The 19,723-nt window shown below is 45.5% G+C and overlaps 2 long non-coding RNA genes across 2 annotated transcripts; one reads left to right on the forward strand and one right to left on the reverse strand.

Moving 5' to 3' along the window:
* Window positions 1–1,898: 1,898 nt before the first annotated feature.
* LOC121062086 lies at window positions 1,899–4,451 on the reverse strand. Its single transcript, XR_005815401.1, has 3 exons — window positions 4,356–4,451; window positions 2,772–2,910; window positions 1,899–2,681 (listed from the first exon to the last, which is right to left on the reverse strand). It is a non-coding gene; the product is annotated as an uncharacterized LOC121062086 (long non-coding RNA).
* A 902-nt stretch (window positions 4,452–5,353) lies between these two features.
* LOC121062087 lies at window positions 5,354–8,417 on the forward strand. The gene is made up of 3 exons (XR_005815402.1): window positions 5,354–5,388; window positions 5,475–5,557; window positions 7,725–8,417. It is a non-coding gene; the product is annotated as an uncharacterized LOC121062087 (long non-coding RNA).
* The last annotated feature ends 11,306 nt before the right edge of the window (window positions 8,418–19,723 follow it).

A 19,723-nucleotide genomic window follows, 5' to 3' on the forward strand; every position in this document is an offset into this window, starting at 1 on the left:
CCCATTTCACAGAAAGGAAGTGACCTTGGATTACTTTTGCGTGGGTCTTGGATAGCTACAGCACAGCAGCCTGGCAAAGCACAGAGAGAGAGGGCTAATGTAGCTCTGAAGTGCTGCAGATAGGATAAAATGCACCAGGCTGTGAAGCAGCCACATTAACTGCCAAGGAGCAGAGCAGTGTTAGGTGCTAGTACCTGAGAACATAAAAAGGAAGGGCAGTTTTGAGATGAGAGAAAAGAAAGAGAGGGAAAAGAGTATCATGGGGACATGGGACAAGGACATGTTTCCTGTGGAGGAAAGAGAACAAGGAAGACACAATGCCTCCACCCTGCCTACCCTTCTTCTGACCCATGGGCTGCACCAGCTGCCAATGCACAGCTGGGGAGCAGGTGGCAAAGGGCACAGTGCAGACCAAAATGGGGTTGCGGGTTCACCAATTTTTGGAGCTATGCTTTGAGCATGTGCTACCTGGGAAGTTGTTCTTGCACTGTCAGGGGGCATCTTCCAGGAGGCAGCCTACCCAAATTTCAGAGGGGGCATGGTATAGCTTTCCTTGCAATACACAGGGAATTAACTTCAAAGTGAGACTGGAGGGGACTTTTCTGCATGTTTCCACGTCTGAGAGTTAAGATTACCGTATGTTTTGGGGAAAAAAAGTTATAGCTCACTGGGGTTGAACAGCAAACCACAAAAGGGTGCATCATCTAGCTATTGAGCAGGCTACAAAAAATATTCTTAAAGGATTTGATGAGGTGCTTAATGGAGTGGAACACACCAAGGATATAACACATTGTAGTGATATAAATCCCAGTTTGCTGCCAAAAAAAATATATGCAGATGGTATCTAGTCAGTACTGAGAAATAAATTAAAAGCTAGTTAAACTGGACTAGGTGGTGAGATTAGCTACTGCGAAGAACACAGACATTGAGTGAGCGGGTTAACTCTGTGATCTCCATATGAAAGAAAATTAGAGAAAGACAGAAAGTCTCTCAAAAGCAATGAATGTGTGAGATTTGCATGAAATACAAGAAATTATACAAAGGAGCTAACAAAGTCTCCTGAGATTCCTGATTCATTTTGATCCAAGATTGGCACGGGGCTGGCTGCACTAAACAAGAAGAATGCCCAAGTGTGCTGCTAATCCAGTCACTCCTTTCAACAATCCTTTTATAAGGACAGCCCGTGGCAGTGCAGTCCCTGGAGCACACCAGTGACAGCAAGGCTCTTCAGGGTGCTGGCGTGCTCACCTGTTGCAGGCTGAAACTCCTCGACTTATTTATTCCTTAACACCTTCCTTTCACAGGCTCCTTTGGTCCCGGCAGCCCCCCGCAGCCTGGCCTGAGAACTGCACCACAGTGACACAAAACTTCTGAGAGACACCGGCTTTGAAGGTGTACTCTCGGAAAAAAAGAAAAAAAAAAAAAGTCGTCTGTGGGGGTGAGGTGAGGTGTCCGTCAAACCTTTGGCCTCTTCTCTCTCAGGTGGAGCCAGCCGCACTTTCAATTTCCTTTGGGAAAGGAACTGAAGTGAGGCATTCAGGGCAGGGGGAGAGGTGCAGCAAAGCAAAGAGACGTGCTCGTTTAACAATGACATACAGTCAAAGAAACAATAGTGCCATAAATCTATTTCTGTGAACGTGGGTTTACCTTGTCTTTTTTTTACATCTTTCCTCAAAGTATATTTATTTATTGATGCTGATTGGCTTTGTTTGTTTTTTTGTTTGTTTTGGTGGTGGTGGTGGTGTTTTTTTTTAACTTAAAAAACAAAATAAAAAATAAAAAAAAATAAATACTTAAGATGAAACAAACCCTTTGGGAACTTCCTCCCTTCCACCCCTCTTGCTTTTTTTAAAACTGGCTCCCCCTCCCTTCCTCCCCCTCTGCTCCCCACCCCCCCCCCCCAGCCGTATCTGCGTGGTTCCTGAAACAAAGTGGGCTGGAGAAGTTCAACCTCAGTTCACGGGAGGGAACATTCTGTACTCTGCACAACAGTCAGGGCTGCTGTAAAACAAGATCAACAACATGATCTCAGCCGCGGCGCTACAAGAGGGACATTGGCAATATCCGAGCCGTCCAGAGATCGCTCCGTGTACAGAAAACACATGCTCGCGCGCTCAGGCACATGCATGTGGAGCAGGGATCGAGCCCGGTGGATTCCTCCATATTCCAGCCCCAGGTGCAAATAGATTATTTTTTCCGTCGATCAGAAGTGGTGGGGGGGGATCCTTCACTTCTACACCACACCGCACCCCCCCCCCGCTGGGTTTAATTATAGCAAAAGCATTTCCAAGGAAACCAGCCTGCCTGTCCCACTTCTCAACTCCCTCAAACATGACTTGGCCGGGGAATGGAGAAAGTGTATGTGTGTGTCACCAGCACCCGGACCCCTGGATGGCAGCCCAGATCTGCTCCTGGCTTCACCTTGGCGCTGGCTTTGAGGGAACTCAGAGGCTAAACTGTGAGCACCTCCTGCCCTGCTAAGCTGTGGGTTGGGGCAGCAAGCAGAGCCCTCGCTGCCAGGCCTCCTCCCAGCCACGAGGAGTGCGACCTCCTCATCTCCCAGCCTGCAGCTGGTTAACAGGATCTGTAACAGGAAAGCACACATATCTGGCTGGAATTGTAGTAAAAGAGAGTGTAGGCTTGGGGATGTTTTCAGCTGTGTGCTGATGTCCTCCGCTGACCTGTATATGTAAATCACAGTGATTCATTACTTCAGCAGTCACTGGATCATGTTACGCTTTAAATATAGAAAAGTAAGATTTGTACTATACCCTCATCATCTAATCTGGCTTTTTCTCCTCTTTCTGAAGAAATACAGAGGTGGGAGAAGCTGCAAAGGCCAGAAGCATTCTACGTACATAACAGCCTTGAGGCTTATTCTTGCATAATCACTTGTAATGAATCCTGGGTCTGGAAAAAAAAAAAAAAAAAAAAAAAAAAAAAAAACACTAACAGATCCCAAATACACTTTTTTTCTGACAGCTGGTTCCTAGCACAAGGGCACAGCAGTGAAATGAAACCCGAGGTCACTCGTGAAGGCTGAGATGGAGGAAAGGCCCCGAAGAGGGAACGTTTGTTCTTTCCTAGAATGGAGACAACAACTGGAGGGTAAAGTTTCCTGAGAGCAGAAGGCAGCCAAGGAGGAACCCCAGGGGTCTGCAGTGCCTCTGGGGGCCCAGTGCCACGCCACAGGCTGAGAGCATTGGGGCATGGGGCGCTGGAGCTGTGGTGTTGGGTGCCTCCAGCCAGCTGGGCAGTACAAGGGGCTCTTCATCTTGGATGGAGGACAGGGCGCTCTGCCAGACATCGTTGTCTCCAGATTTACCATAGGCTTACCAGAGTTGTTGGTAGGTTAAAATAAATAATAATAATAATAATAATAATAATAAATTATTTTTTTTAAAAAAAGCAAGCATTACTCATTCTTAATATTTCCTTCCCTAAAAAAACATGCATGTCCGGTCCAAACCCATCATTTCTTCATTCGTCTCCTCCAGGACTGAACCTCTGGCTTGTTGGTGCAGGGGTTTCAGAAAGGGTGGGGAAAAACTATGAAATGAATCATGAAATTCACAGCCAAAAGAAAATATACAAAGTCCAACTCAAGCATTGGCATTCTCATTTAGTGAACAGGCCTTGGACATTTTTACCATTTTATTGTACGTACATTATTTTTACATTGTGCTATTTTTATAACTGTCATGCTGAAAGCTGAAAACAACTGGATTCCCACAAATCAAGAGAGACGTTTATAAGGAAACACATAGTTTACTATTTTCTGCAAAGCTGCAGAATTTTTGCACAACCTCCAGAGCAAATTCCTGCCATCTTTTGTATGTTCATTCCATGTTTCATCTGATATCATTATTTATTTTAAACTGTCGCCCTTTCTCCCCCTCGCTGACTGTCATCTGTCTCCACCAATTTCTGCAAATATACTGAAGTTCTTTGATCATTTTAAGACAGAAAAATATTCCCCCTCAACTCATCCATGCTTCCCTCCTCAGCTGAATGGATTAAAGTCTCTGTGCATATTGCCACTGCATTAGTATCCAGTTTTTCATAATTAATCTCCGGGTGTAACCATGTTTTTATTTCAGCTTCAAAGGAATGATTTCACAAGTGTTTTTTTTCTGTATCTTTTATTATTCACAGTTAATATGCTGCCCCAATTCTGCAGATGCTTGTGAAATACAAGAACGGTTTTCTAAATATTTATTATGTGTAGGGAAAAAAAAAAAAAAAAAAAAAAAAAAAAAAAAAAAAAACAATGAACATGAAAGACAAGCACCTTCTCTTAAAATACTTTAAATTGTCGGTTTCACATAAAATAAATTGAAGAGACTGATACTTACCATACTACAGCAAACCCTCTTCATCATGTATGTGTGCACAAAATACACATGCACATGTGTTTTCCATGAACCTGCACAGTGGCTGGGATAGCCTTAGCAGTGCTGCAAACAGAAAATAAATTTGTAGCCTACGGTAGACAAAGAAGGTCTCTGCATTTCATCATTTTTATTTTCTAATTCTGGCTTTCATTTTCAATGGTTCCTAAAACATTTGATATGCTGTATATTCCACTGTTGTTTCCTTCAATTCTCATGTTGAGCTTTGAAGGCACAGGCAAAGCTGTTGCACGTTTGGCTCTCACCCTGAAATGCAGCTGGAACTGTTTCCCAACCTAGAAACTGCAAGGTGTGAATATACATGTAGCTCAACAACCCAATTGCAAAGCAGGGAGGCGATGATAGTGTGGCATAGTAAATGAAAAGGAGTGTATGAGGCTGAATCACAGAGAAAGCTGAAAGTGAGCAAGGGTGTTTGAACTTGTTGTAGCTTGAAACAGCAAATCAGTGGAGAAACCCATGAACAAACTGAATTTTCCAGAAGTGTGCTTGCACTGCCATGCACTGAATGGACTGGAGTAGAAGATAAAGGTGGAAGAAAGGCGGAAAAATTGGTGGTTACCCACAAAGCAACATTAGGACTTGTGTCGAAGCATTAGCAATAAAAGCAAATGTTGAGACTGGAGAACGCCCATTCCTTTTCTCTATGAGGTGTGGACAAATGTTGCAACTCGCCCTTCATCTGACAAACAAGAACTGGGAGAATACCTTCTTCTTGAGCATCTTATGTTGTATGTATTTTATTTCCAGTCTTCCACCCATAAATCTCTGCTTAAATAAATTATTCTTGGGCTTGCCTTTCCTGCTGATGGGGTATAATCCTCCTTTTTCCCTATGCTCATGGCTGAGCTCCCAGACACCAGATCCATTCTTTTGGCAGTCTGTTACCATAGAGACAAATCAAAAGAAGTATATAAGCATCAATCATGTCACAGTGCTAGAGAACACCCCTTGCCAACATCAGCATAAAGGAAAGGTATGGCTGTTATTCTCCCCTGTACAGATGCATGCCATCATAACAGGTACTCCAAACATCCTCTGTTGGTCTGCATTTTCCAACAGGGATAGATGCAGCTGCAATGGTGAAGGGGAAGGCCATGCAACAGTACGGCCTTTAAAGATGGAAATCAATCAGAGTCAACATGGTAGGGAAGACTGCAGGGATGCACAAGTACCATCTGGTAACACAGGAGCACGTGTTGTACTGGTCACTGCTAATTAGGGGTTCAAGTTAGGCTTAAAGTCCTCTTAAAGCCAATGGCTTGGCCAGCTCTTTCTCTCATGACATAGATGCTGAGCCACACAGTGTTAATAAGCAGTTTACTGAGATCTTTTATCAGTAAATCTGCCTTCACACCCACTATTCAGGATCTTTCCCCATTATGAACAAATGCTCCCTCAGGACAACTACTTCTCTTCCTCCAGTTTTTATACTCTAAGGACATTCTCCTCTTGGAATAAAAACTCTGAGAAATAGGTCTTGAGCAATTTATGTAAGTTAATATGATTATTTTTACTTCAATATTCATACTGTAGACAGGAAACAAATATTTGACAATCATCTGGAGTTGGTAAACATATCCAAATACTAACACACTCCAGTACTACCCCTGATAATGTGGTAATGACTTACTACACAGGGGAGACTACTATCTCTCATCAAACTCAAGGTCCTCGGTGGCACTACTTCAGCACCGAGTGACAGAGAAAACCTTGTTTTGATTTCCTTGTAGATGATTAAACAGACACAGATCATCCTGGTCTTCATCTAAAACCAGAAGAAGAGTCTACAGGCTTTTCTCTCTCTGTACCATGGAGTAAAGGTTCTAAATATGAGAGCACCAGGAAATGAACTGTCCATCTTAGAGTCATCTCAAATTAAGAGAGAATGACTGACCATAGTTTAGCTGTCCACATAGATTTATATTCACTGCAAATCGCATTTCTTATATCCTAGTAAGAAATTACAAAAACACCAATTACACCATACAAGGGAATATAGTGTAGAATACAGCGCATGCTCAGAAACACATTTCAGTTTCCCTTCTCTTCTGGTTGATGAGAAGCTTGACATGAGCCAGCAATGTGTGCTTGCAGCCCAGAAAGCCAAGCATAACCTGGGCTACATCAAAAGCAGCGTGGCCAGCAGGGCAAGGGAGGTGATTCTCCCCCTTTACTCTGCTGTCATGAGAACCCACCTGGAGCACTGCATTCAGTTCTGGGGTTCCCAGCACAAGAAGGACATGGATGTATTAGAACAAGCCCAGAGGAGGGCCACGAGGCTGATGTGGCACCACCTTTCCTATGAAATCAGGCTGAGGGAGCTGGGGTTGTTCAGCCTGGAGAGAAGGCTCCAGGGAAACCTTATAGAAGCCTTCTGATACTTAAAGGGGGCCTATAGGAAAGCTGGGGAGGTACTCTTTGTCAGAGAGTGTAGTGAGAGGAAAAGAGGAGTGGCTTTAAACTAAAAGAAGGTAGATTTAGATTAAATATTTGGAAGAAATAATTTGCTATAAGGGTGGTGAGGCACAGGAACAGGTTGCCCAGAGAATTTGTGGATGCCCCATCCCTGGAAGCGTTCAGGGCTGGATTGGCCTTGCTCAGCAATTTCCTTGATCCTTAGAAGCTGTAGGAATTTGATCAGCTGCAAACTAAAAATATGGCAAGAGTTAGCTTTGATTTCTTCTACTCTGTTTCAGGGAGATCCACATGCTAGCCACAGGAGTAGAAGTAAGCTTGTGAATGCTGCCACAGCAGCTACAGACTGCCCTTGCTCTTTTGCAAAGACTGTGCCAGAATAGCTTGCAAAGTTTTATGAATGGCAGAGAGGTGTGAGGACAGGCACACATTTGCACTTGTGTGTTTGTGCATATGTCTGTGTGCACATGCAGAAATATGACATACAGGTCAGAAACATTCAGCTGTTTTTAACCCTCCTGTTTGCACCACCTACTCCCAGCCATATAACCTGGCATTCCCATTTCCTCACCTCTTCAGCTACAGACTAGAACTGCATCTGCCCCCGGGAGAACGAAAACTCTGGTCATATCAAAGATTTAATAAATAAATAAATAAAACAGATAAATAAATAAATAAAAAATGAGAAGTGAAGTAGAAATATTTGAGTATTAGAGACAGCTCTAAATTTTTTCATAAGGTGTGCTATATTCGGTCTGTCTGAGCAGACAGGAAGCTTATCAGCTACACTGCCTGTAGATAAGTAGACTGTTATCAATAAAACTTTGTGGTTTTGTCTGGGAGATGTTTATGGGAGGGGTACCTTGTAATTAAGCTTTTTTTTTTTCCTCTCAGTTCTCTGCAATGTGAATCCCAAACTCAGCACTTCCAGCACAACCAAAAGCAAAATAGGTTATCAGTATGTCAGATTTTGTTAGTATGTCTCTGTTACATATTTATTAAAGATCTATAAATACACAGTTATGTAGAAAGGTTATACGTTTTACAATCATAGTAACCATATGCAAATAGTTCAAATATTTGGTGACTCAGGTATCAGGTCACAGGCATTTTATCTCAGCTATTTATAATATGCTCAAGCCAATTCTTTGTCATTTTCAACCCCATTGTAAGCAGTAACAGAGAACAGGGTTTCTGTTCATCAGCCAACATCCATACACTTTAGGTGTGGATGAAACAAAGACAAAGCACAAATTATTTTTTGTTTTCTTTTCCAAGTATAAATCCCTTGCTAGGGAAGAGCAACACTTTTACATAGTTGTAACACTTGTTTGACAGTAACAAATGGCAGTTTGTAGTGGTAGCTATCTGCACAAAGCTTCACGCATATCAAACACCCCAGTCTTCTACAGGAACAGTGAAGACTCATTGTTGCTGCTACTGGTTTCACAGTTTCATCAAGAGCTTCATTATCAGGCTGATGGCTTAAAAAGGAGTGGTAAAATGAAGCGGGATGGATGTACATGTACCACACTGTAGGCATAGGCAGAGAACACATGGGGTGGAGAGGGGGAAATGACCAAACACACAAACACACACACACACACCAAAAACAAACAAACAAAAAAAAAACAGAAAAAAAAAAAAAAAAAAAAAAAAAAAAGAGCATGAGCATCAGAAGGTTGGGAGTTAAAAGTTGCTCTCTCCCCTGCCAAAGGCAGCCTGTTAGCACTGCAGAACCAGCCATATGCACACATCAGGAAAGAGAAGTGTTAAAACAATTTGAGCATCAAAATTGCATGCAATTTTTCAGTAAAAAGTGTCTTCTAGCAATACCAGTTTGATGAGTTCAATGGGGCTGATCAGCAATCAAACAAAATACTTTCAGAGAATACACACGCCCTTTAGAAAAATAACTTGAATAATTCAAAAAGTTGCATTGTTCCTTATTGGTCAGAATAAAACTATTTGGAATTAGAAATCTGAAGATTTAGGAAATGTTGTTCAGCTGTCATTGAAGAAGAACTGTCTATACAAGGCAGCTAAAAAGTTGCCATCATCAAGGAAAGATTGGATAATTGAAATCTCCTGTTCAAATTCCAGTATAAACAGTTACTCTCTGAATGTATTACTGCAACTGCATAAAAGGCATTCCTCAGTTCTTGCCCTATGTTTCTGTGTTGCTTGAAAATTGATTTTTCTTCATTGCTGTGAAGAAGTAACTACTTTCAGTAAGGGCTGAAATGAAGATTCCCTTGTCTGGCTCTTGAAATATTAGGAAATTCCTCAGGAGGGCACCATACAGAATGAATATCATGATCATCTCATAGTTCTTTCCTATCATGCATTTTGTTAGCAAATAAAAATATCTGCCTGCAACAGCAGAGGACTGACACTTTTAATTCCATACATCAGCCCCCTACCAGCACTAACTACTACTGCCAACTACACTAACCCAGGATGTAATGGAGTTCATCACATCATGGGTTACTTCACTTTGAGTGACTATCTCTGGGACACTAGAATAAAGTAACTCAAGAAGTTCACTTTCTGCTGACACTATAATTTACTGCATGTTTTCAAAGAGAAATAAGAAAATCGATATTAAATTGATATATTACTTCTGAAGGTTACATTAATTTCTTATTTTGATAGATCGATTAGCATCACAGAAGCACAGAATGGTGAGGTTGGAAGGGACCTCTGGAGGTCATCTGGTCCAACCCCCCTGCTGAGCAGGATCACCTAAAACACAGGATGGCCTCCAGGCAGGTTTTGAGTATCTCCAGAGAAGGAAACTCCACAGCCTCTCTGGGCAAACTGTTCCAGTGCTCTGTCACCCTCACAGCAAAGAAGTGACCCTCATATTCAACCAGAACCTCCTGTGCTTCAGTTTGTGCCCATTGCTTCTCGTCCTGTTGCTGGGCATCAACAAAAAGAGTCTGGTCCCATCACTTTGACACCTTCCCTTAAAATATTTGTATATATTGATAAGGTCCCCTCTCAGACTCCTCTTCTACAGGCTGGACAGTCCCGTCTCTCTCAGCCTTTTCTCAAAAAAGAGATGTTCCTGTCCCCTCATTATCTTTACAGCCCTCCACTGGACTCTCTCCAGTATGTCCATGTCCCTCCTGTACTGGGAACCCAGAAGTGGACATAGTACTCCATGTGTAGTCTCACCATGGCTGAGTGGAGTGGAATCAGTCAGTGAAACAAAATGTTTCTGATAAATAAATTAATCTGGGGGAGTTCCATGCCTACTGGCCTCTTTCAGAAAGTGTAAGGTTTTATTTTATTTATTGATTACATTAGGAATGTCCTGGTAGCTGAGAGAATACCTCAGGAGTTTAATCTGGAGAAGTATACCCCTTTTTCTATTTTCCTAGAAGACTTTTTCACTGTACGCTCTTTCTGGGGAAAATAAAGAAATAAATAAAGAGTGACGTTTATTACTTGCATCACCTAAAAATAAATTGCACTGCAAATCCATGGTGCAACACTGAAATAAAGGATGAAAGTATGAGATACTTGGCATGTTAAGTCAATTCAAAGTATTGTGCCACATTTTTACAATGCTACAAATCATCCTGGACAGCAGCGAAAACACCAGCCACTCACAGTGCAGTAGGACAAACAACCTATGGGAAGATATCAAGTGATCAGCAGACATGGTGACTACAGAAAAACTGCCAGGAACGTACATGGCAGGCTTTAAGAGAACTCTTGAGCGAGCTGTTCCCAAAGGGAGGACATGAACCATCACTAAGAGGATCTGCATTCCCGCATACCTAGAGGACCAGAGGGCACTGTATATGTGATAATCCAGATAAGACAGGTAGTGTTTGTCATTGTTCCGGTGTTCACCACTGGTAGGAGGAGAAATATTGTCTTGAACTGGTGTTATGCTTTATCAGAGTGTTTCTACATCTTTTACATTCTTGCAGGACAGATTACTCCACTGTGAAATAATATTATCTATTAAATGTGGCAATCACTTTGAAACTATCGGACTGAGACGGAAGATCATTATAATAACAAAATGCCTTTTTGTTTGTTTGTTTTGTTTTAAATCATCTCTACAAGAACAGTGGATTGGAATCCCCTAAAAAACAAGGCTGTTATCTCAACATAGTAAGTACTACAAAATAAGGATGCTCTGTTATCTCCTATATACAAATTTCTCAATGGCAACTACTTATGCTCAGGGTCTCTAACAATTCTTTAGGACAAAGCACAGTTTTAATCTGTTGGAAAGAATGAATCCTTTCTATATCCTCTCTGTCCCCAATACTTACTTCATAAAGTGCATTTATTTTATAAGCTAAAAGGGGAAGAAGATAATTAGGGAAATTCCAGCTGCTACCTTCAGCAACTTGAGTAGCAGATTAAATTAGCTCTCAGATTGTGTCCTTATTGGCACCTGCTGAGTATTATTGTTCTCTGTGGACCTTCTCTGTACAGCAGATTGAAAGTCAGCAAACCCTAATACATAAAAAAGGAAAAAAAGTCTTAGTGTTGGTCTTTTTTACATACACCGATGGGAATTCAAAGTTATAACTCCCAATCACTTTTTTGTCATTGGAAATAGGGGCTGCAATAGAAGAAGATAGGCACTGAAATCAACAGCTGTGATTCTTAACAAGCACAGAGAGTAGGCTTCTCAAGTTGTACATCCATGTAAATCTCCTGCTTAGAATAGTCAGTTGACTCCCGGGAGGAAAAATCAAGATTTATTCATTTCTGCAGAAATACCAGAACTTCTTCTATTGTCACTTAATAGCCATTGCTGCTTTGAGAGAAATACAGTAGTAAATATTTTGTTTGTTTGTTTGATGAAATGTGTGCTGAAATTCTCAAAACAGCTGCTGGTGTAAACATTAATAGGCAAATTGAATTTCAGTCCACCGTCTTGCACAAAAAAACTGTGTGATGGATACTAAAAGGAACATCATAGTTATTTAATGTCTTTTGCACAGGTAAATGTTTACCGACATTAACCTTCATCATTTGATCTTACACGGAATTCCAGGCAGGACATGGATCTGAAAGAAGCTCCTGACAGATCCAGCATTGTGAGCAATAAGTTCCTTGTACATGCAACTGCTGGGGGTAGCTTAACACCCACTGCATACCACCAAGTACCACTTGCTGTACACATATGACTACTTAATTAGTAAGTTAGGTCATTTAGATTAATATTTATAAAGAACTTCATGTGAAATGCTGGCAGCAGCTAAGTGATAATTTTATTATAATTCTCTTGCAAGCAGTGGAAACGTGCTTAAATGTTTGTGGGCTTTCGGGTGCTGGAAGTCAGAGACAGACAAAATGTATGTTTTCATTATAATCCATCAGAAAACATTCGATATTTTCAATTCAGTGTTACCAGTTCTGGCTGGTGTGACTTCTAGTGTCACTAGCTAAACTAACTAAACTAAACTAAACTAGCTAAATATATATGGACTTCTGACTCACATACATTCTTGACAGGAGGTTCTCAGTCAGGTTGAAACACAAAAAGGTGAGGGGAGCTGCAAAAATTAAGAAAGCCTAAATAATAGATTTCTTCTCTCTCTCTATCCAACTCCTTCAAACAGTAAGAAAGGTTATTTCATACTAGCTTTACATTTGCAGCAGCAGTAGATGTTCCTTGATCAGCATCAGTGAGGAAATAAGAACTTACTCACAGCGAAGGTTGGCTAAGTAGACAAAGCCAGCAGATGGCCTTGGTACTGGGAGCACTGTGTGATTAGTCCTAAAAAGTTCCCTTACTGCTGTCTTGTTGCCTCACCTGAAAAATAATCCTCTGCAGCTTTTACACTCTTTGATTTTGAGTGTCAGCAGCATTAAATGAACAGCATAAAGTCACCCAAAATTGGCATTTTGACTGCTACACTCATTCTAAGATTTGTTCTCTTTTGTATCCTAAAGAAGAAATAGAAAAATTGGTTTAGAGTCAGCTAGATTGACCTAATGGTGGCCCGGCTACCCTTCAGAGTAGCAAAAGTAACTTGAAATGCCGAACAGCGTGGAACTAAACTCGGAGTCCTGCACTCTGACTTTCTCAAGGAGTTCAGAGCCCTTAGCAAGATACGTCATCTCTCTGACTCAGTATTGCTATTTGTACCAAAAAAAAAAAAAAAAAGGAAAAAAGTAGTACTCACCTTAATGCTCTATTATGAGTGCTAATTACTGTTCTTACTAGATTTCAAACAAGTGAAATGCACAGAAATAGTTGCACAGCTATAAAAATATCTACGTTAAAGAGGAGGAACACACACTCATAAGAGAATCATGTCCTTTCCCACTTTCTCACCTCAGAAATCAAAGACCTATTAGATCATCTGTTTCTCCAAGCTTTTTTAATGCAAGCTCAGTCAACTAGCTTTCCTTACAAGTTATAATTAAATCCAACTAACTGATAACTCTGTTCATCTCTTTTCCTTTATCTGTACAGTTTTTTTCTCTACACATTGAACTACACAAATCTGCAGTGCTGCCATGCACGACAATCCACCATGGTGAAGTCACAGACACAAAAACATATGTATTTGAGCATGGAGCTTGTTACATTTGTGAAGTCAGAAGTCTTCTGGTGTTGGAGGCACTCATATTTGAGAAAATTAGGTGGAAATTACTTGACAGCTCTGGAAAAAAAAAAAAAAAAAAAAAAAGAAGAAGACATCTCTCTGGTGTGTGCATCAGTGTAACTGCAGTGACAACTTTCTCAGCCCTGAACCTTTGCTTTGACAAGAGCCTGCTTTGCGAATGACTGAGGCAGCGGTGATGCATCATGTGACAATATCTATGCACTTTTCATAGACGTGTGGGGGTTGGAGCTCTGAGGTGGGCACTTCAGGCTCTGTACATCATGTGAGAGAGGAGCTGTACATCTCAGGCTGTGCTACAAAGCCTTGCTCTAGCGCTGCTTGTGCTACGGACCAGAAATTAGGCAGCTAAGTCAGCAGAGTGAGCATGACCTAACATCCCCTTTAACCCAGCAGGACTTACCAGCTTATATTCAGCACTGGGATGACTGCCCACACCGGAGCTGACTTGCAATCAGCTATCTCAGAATCAAGAGCAGGGCATGATTTTGTCTGCCCTGCAACAGTAGCCTTGGAGAGGCTCTCAGAGCAACGAGTGCACCCAGTAGAGCAACCAAGAAGAAAATTAGCCTCTAGCCACGGTTTTCTCCAGAAATTAGGAATCTCACCCAGCTAAGCTGGGGACAGGCTTTGCCCAGCATGCAGTTTACAACCAGCCCCCCCACCCTGATGTGCTCTGAGGCTGTGGCTGACCCCAGCATCTAAGGGAGCTGCTGTTTCCTGAGGGGATTCACATCCGCAGTTCCCACCTTGAAACCCAGTGCTCAGGCGGCTGGGCTGGGCTGGGCAAGGCGGTCTCCACCCTTCCTTATAAAACCCATCGACTGTGTATGAGATTGGGATTTGGGCAAGGCCTGAACTCTAGGCTCTGCTCTCAGGGCTCCTGGGCATTTTGCAATCAAATGTGAAGTTATCACAGTGCCTCCAACCTGCAAATGGCCAGAGGCCTGGAAAATGTTTGAAGAAGGATGTCAAACTCTTTCCCACGCCACTGCTACGGACAGCATGTTTCGCCTGGTAGGTTTGATACAGCTGCCTCGGTGTTCTTAGCAGGGTCTGAAATCTAGGCAGATATACAAATCAAAAGTTTATGTCTCGGGGTGTGCACGAGAGCAGAGTATTGGGGAAAATCAAGAGAAGTTAGAGTTTAAGCTCTCTTGGCACTAGAAACCATCACACCTTTGCAAATTCAAATTTGAGTAAAATCCAAGCGTCCGTATGCTTCTCTAGGTGCCTAAAACCTCATCTGACTCTCTAAATAAATAAATAAATAAATAACACTACCTATGCTGATTTTCCACACACTTCAGAATAATTCAGTCAAGTCTCTAAAGTTGATTTCAAAGTAAAACTTACTAAAAGAGATTTTGCCTAAAACTCAGTAGAGGTTAACTTTAAAACAGTGGCATAAAAAGAAAGAGTGTGACCATGAAAGTAAATGGGTGACTTAAGTAGAAAAGCATTTTGTCAGTCTAAACTAACAATCCAATATTTTCTCCGGTTTAGGGCTATAATAGCATTTTTCACATTCTAGGGAAAATGTAACTGTTGAGATAACCTTAATGAGTAAGACAATGTTCTTAACTGATTACTACTAAAAAAAAGCTTGTGTTGGTACAACCAGACTACAAAACAGGATCTTCTGGCATATGTTTTTTTAGAATATAACTTTTTGAGGCAAAACTTTCTGGAATGGAATATCTTGTTTTAGAAAAACAAAGGGACTAAGAGGTTGGGCTTAGGGCACCAGAAAGGTTTTTAGTCTCTCCCTTGTGATTAGAGATGATTTCTGACAATGTGGGACATATGTGCAAGCACAGGCACATTCGTTTCACATTTCTCTTGAAGATTGTGAATTGATATCTGAAAGACTGTGTCGTTAAGTAAATCCTGAAAGCTGACAAAGCAGTAGGGGAATGAGCCGTAGAACACTGCAGAGCCCACCAGACCCCTTCACCGGTACAAGTGAACACATGGGAATCAGTATAAGGACGTTACTCAGCAGTAGTCAAAATTGTGAAAGGAAATTAACGTGTTCAGACTCTTTGCTTTACCTGTCATGTGTTCCCAGACACCAACTCTGAACCTGCAGGGACTGGCCCATACACCGCTGAGGCCCCAGCACAAGAGAGACACGGACCTGTGAAGGCAGGCCCAGAGGGGGGCCACGAGGATGATAAGAGGTCTAGAGCACCTCTCCTGTGAAGACAGGCTGAGGGAGTCGGGGTTGTTCAGCCTGGAGAAGAGAACACTCTGAGGAGACCTTACAGCAGCCTTCTGGTATCTAAAGGAAAGAGGGAGAAAGGCTTTTTTACCAGGGCCTGCAGTGACGATGGCTTGAAACTAAAAGGGAGTAGATTTAGACTGGATATAAGGAAGAAACTCTTTACTGTGAAGGTGGTGAGCCACTGGAACAGAGAAGCTGTGGATGCCCCATCCCTGGAGGTGTTCAAGGCCAGGCTGGATGGGGCTTTGGGCAGCCTGGTCTGGTGGGAGGTGTCCCTGCCCGTGGCAGGGGGTTGGAACTGGGTGGTCCTTAAGGGTCCTTCCAGCCCAAACCATTCTGTGATCCCACCCAACTATCAGATCCCGGAAGCACAGAATGGTTAGGGTTGGAAGGGACCTCTGGAGGTCACCTGCTCCAACGCCCTCCTCAAGCAGGTTGCTCAGGACCACGTCCAGGAGGCTCTTAAAGGTCTCTACGGAGGGAGCTTGCACAGCCTCTGTGGGCAGCCTGTGGCAGTGCCCTGCAACCCGCACAGCAAAGTGATGTTTAGTCAGAACCTCTCATGGTCCAGTCTGTGCCCACTGCCTCTTGTCCTGGCGCTGGGCACTATCAGAAAGAGCCTGGATGCATCTTCCCTACACCCTCCCGTCAGATATCTATACTGACTTAGATCTCTCTGAGCATCTTTTGTCCAGGCTGAACAGTCCCAGCTCTCAGCTCCTCCTCGCAGGAGAGGTGCTCCAGGCTCTGCAGAACCTTCACAGCCCTTTGCCAGACTCTCTGGAGTGTGCCCATGTCCCTCTTGTACCGGGGAGCCCAGAACTGGACACAGCACTCCAGGTGAGGCCTCACCAGGGCTGTGCAGAGGGGAAAGGTCACCTCCCTTGGCCTGCTGGCACCATTCCTCCTGATGCAGCCCAGGGTGTCGCTGGCCTTCTTTGCTGCTGCAGCAGGTTGCTGGCTCACGTTCAGCCTGGTGTCCAGCAGGGCCACCAGAGCCCTTTCTGCAGAGCCGCTTTCTGGGTCTTTGTTTTGTCCGGAAGGAATTTCTGCTGGGGATGAATTAAACATCCTAAGGAATCCTCTCACAACTGAACTGTGTGATGCCACCAGCAGTGGCAATTGCAACATTATTGTAAATTTATTTACACGTACTCCTGCAGTCACAGCACCCGGCGTGGCTTCCCAACGCCACGGTTCGGAAAGCTCCGAATCCAGCCCGCGCTGATGCCTCAGGACTCCCACTGCTGGAGGCACTGCAGCCACAGCGGCGCGGCGGTGAGAGACTGCAACAGATCCTCGCTTCCCGAGGAGAGTCGGCCAGGGAGAAAAACACACACGGCTTCGATTCCAACCGTAATGCTGCAGAAGCCTCACGTAAGCCCAGACAAGCCTCCCAAACACGTATTTTGTTCCCGATACAAAACACCACTCACGGGGACGGAAAGGAGACAAATCTCCGCACGTAGCTGGAAACCCAGCGTTACACTGGAAAACGCCTGAAAAGTGATTTTGATCCCTGGGATAAGGGAGCACGGGCACTGCCCAGCCTGTCTCCCTGCCTGCCCCCTCCCCCTCCCCCCCGACCCCCGGAGCCCCCTGGACGAGCAGCGCTGTCCCGCAGGACATATCCCGTGAGAAGGCATCAGCGCTGCAGGCTGGTCGAGAATTAATGGTTTGGGGAGCCGTGCATGCGCCAGGGCCACCGGCGGTGGCTCTGCCCGCATCGGGTGCAGAGGCAGCCCTGGCAGCCTGGCGGCGCTGGGCGAGGCCGGGGCAGCGGGATTCGAACCCGCGGCCCCCGGAGCGGCCGGGACGGGGCGGGCAGGGGGGAGCCCGGGCACGGGGGTGCGGAGCCCGGGGGGGTCCGGAGGGGCCCGGGGGGGTCGCCCCCAGCACACACCCGCAGACACCGGCACACACACCCGCACACGGAGCCGTGCGGGCGCGGGGGCGGACATGTTAGCGGAGGCGGCCGCGCTGCCTGTGACATCGCGGGGGAGGGCGTGAGATGGAGGCGGCGGGCGGGGGGACGGGGGGGGAGGGGGAAGGAAGGGAGGGGGGGAGCGGCGGAGGGCATCTGAGGTGAGGCAGGGAGGGGCCGGCGGGACGCCCCTCCCCCCGGGGGCGGTGTGGGGGGGAGGGGAAGGAGGGGAGGGGGCTGAGCACCCCCACCACGGCCCCCGCCTTCCTGGTGCCGAGATCTGGGCGCGCCCCCACGAAAAAAAAAAAAATAAAAAAAAAATAAAAAAAAATGAAATGGAAATGGAATAAAATGAAAGAAAGTAAAATGAAATAAAGCAAAATGAAATAAAATGAAATAAAGCAAAATGAAATAAAATAAAAAAAATAAAATAAAATAAAATAAAATAAAATAAAATAAAATAAAAAAAAAATAAAATAAAATAAATAAAATAAAATAAATAAAATAAAATGAAATAAAGTGAAATGAAATAAAATAAAATATCTATAAATAGATATATATAATATATATTATAATAATATAATATATTATTATATAATATTATAATATATATTATATGTATATATATAAAAATATAACACTGACTCGCAGACGTATGTAATAAAAAATCGTAAAATTTACGGAAAAGATCCCCCTCCCCCCCCCCCCCCCACCCCCGGGTGCGGGACGATGACAAAGGACTGCGCTGGCGGGGGCGCCCCCGGCCGCAGCCCGGCCGCCACATGTCACACGCGCGTGTCCCGTGTGCACGCCCCGCGCCCTGCACACGCCCCGACCCCAAACCCCAGACCCCAAAACCCGGCGGGACGGGGCTGGGGGGGGGGGATGGGCGGGGGGAGGTGCACACAGCGGGGGGCACGGAGCCGGGGCCCCCGTCGGGGCTGGGGGCTGGGGGCGGCGGGCGGAGGGCGGAGGGCGGCGGGCGGGGGCGGCCCCGATGTAGGGCAGGCGGCGGGGCTGCGGTGCCGGAGCGCGATGTTCCCGCAGCGCGGGGATTTCTGAGAACTGGGGCTGTGTCCTCGGCTGAACCCGGCGCGCCACCTCCCCCGCCCGCCGCCGAGCCTTAAAGCGGCGATGCCGCCGCCGCGCCGCACGTACGCCTGCAGCCCGCAGTGCGCAGCGGGGCCGGCAGCAGAGGAGCGGGGAGAGAGGCTCCGGGCGGCCGCAGCGGGAGCGGGGCGGCCGGAGGGGCGAGGAGGGCCGGCAGGGTCTGAGCTGTCCTCGCCATGTGCTGCGTGTTGTGCCCCGGCTGGCTGTGTGCCCAGCCCCCCTCAGCACCACCACCATCAACACCGTCGTCACCAGTACCATCATCACCAGTACCGTCACCGTCATCACCGTAACTGCCATCATCACCATCATCACCACCACCATCATCACCACAACCACCATCATCACCATCCATCATCACCACCACCGTCACCATCACCGTCACCACCATCACCGTTACTACCACCACCACCAGTACCATCATCACTACCACTGTCATCACCAGCACCATTATCATCAGCATCATCACCATCACCACCGTCACCACCACCAGCATCACCACTACCACTGTCATCACCATCATCATCACCACCGTCATCACCAGTACCAGCATCACCACTGCCACCACCGTCACCACCAGCATCACTACCATCACCACCACCATCACCGCCATCACCAGTACCACCCCCACCATCACCATCATCTCCAACATCACCACCCTCCTCTCCAACCTCACCGTCACCACCACCACCACTGTCATCACCGCCACCACCAGCATCACCACCACTGTCACCATCACCACGCTCACCACCACCACCACCACCACCACCACACCAAGCGTTTCGTCGCCCTGCCCGGGGTGCGCTCAGCCACCAGCGCTTCCCGCTCGGCACCATCCCGCAGATGCCCGTCCCCGCTGCTAACACGGGACCCGCGAGGCCCCACCGTACGGCAGCAGGGACGAGCCCACCGCCGGGCGCTGTCCCGGCGCCGCCCGGCAGAACGGGCTGCGGCCGGGCTGGGCCTGCTTGGTGCGGCCCTGGGGGGCTGCCGGGGTCGGCCCGGCGGTAACGCGGCCGCGTCC

Source organism: Cygnus olor, chromosome Z, assembly GCF_009769625.2.
Source record: "Cygnus olor isolate bCygOlo1 chromosome Z, bCygOlo1.pri.v2, whole genome shotgun sequence".
NCBI lineage: Eukaryota > Metazoa > Chordata > Aves > Anseriformes > Anatidae > Cygnus > Cygnus olor.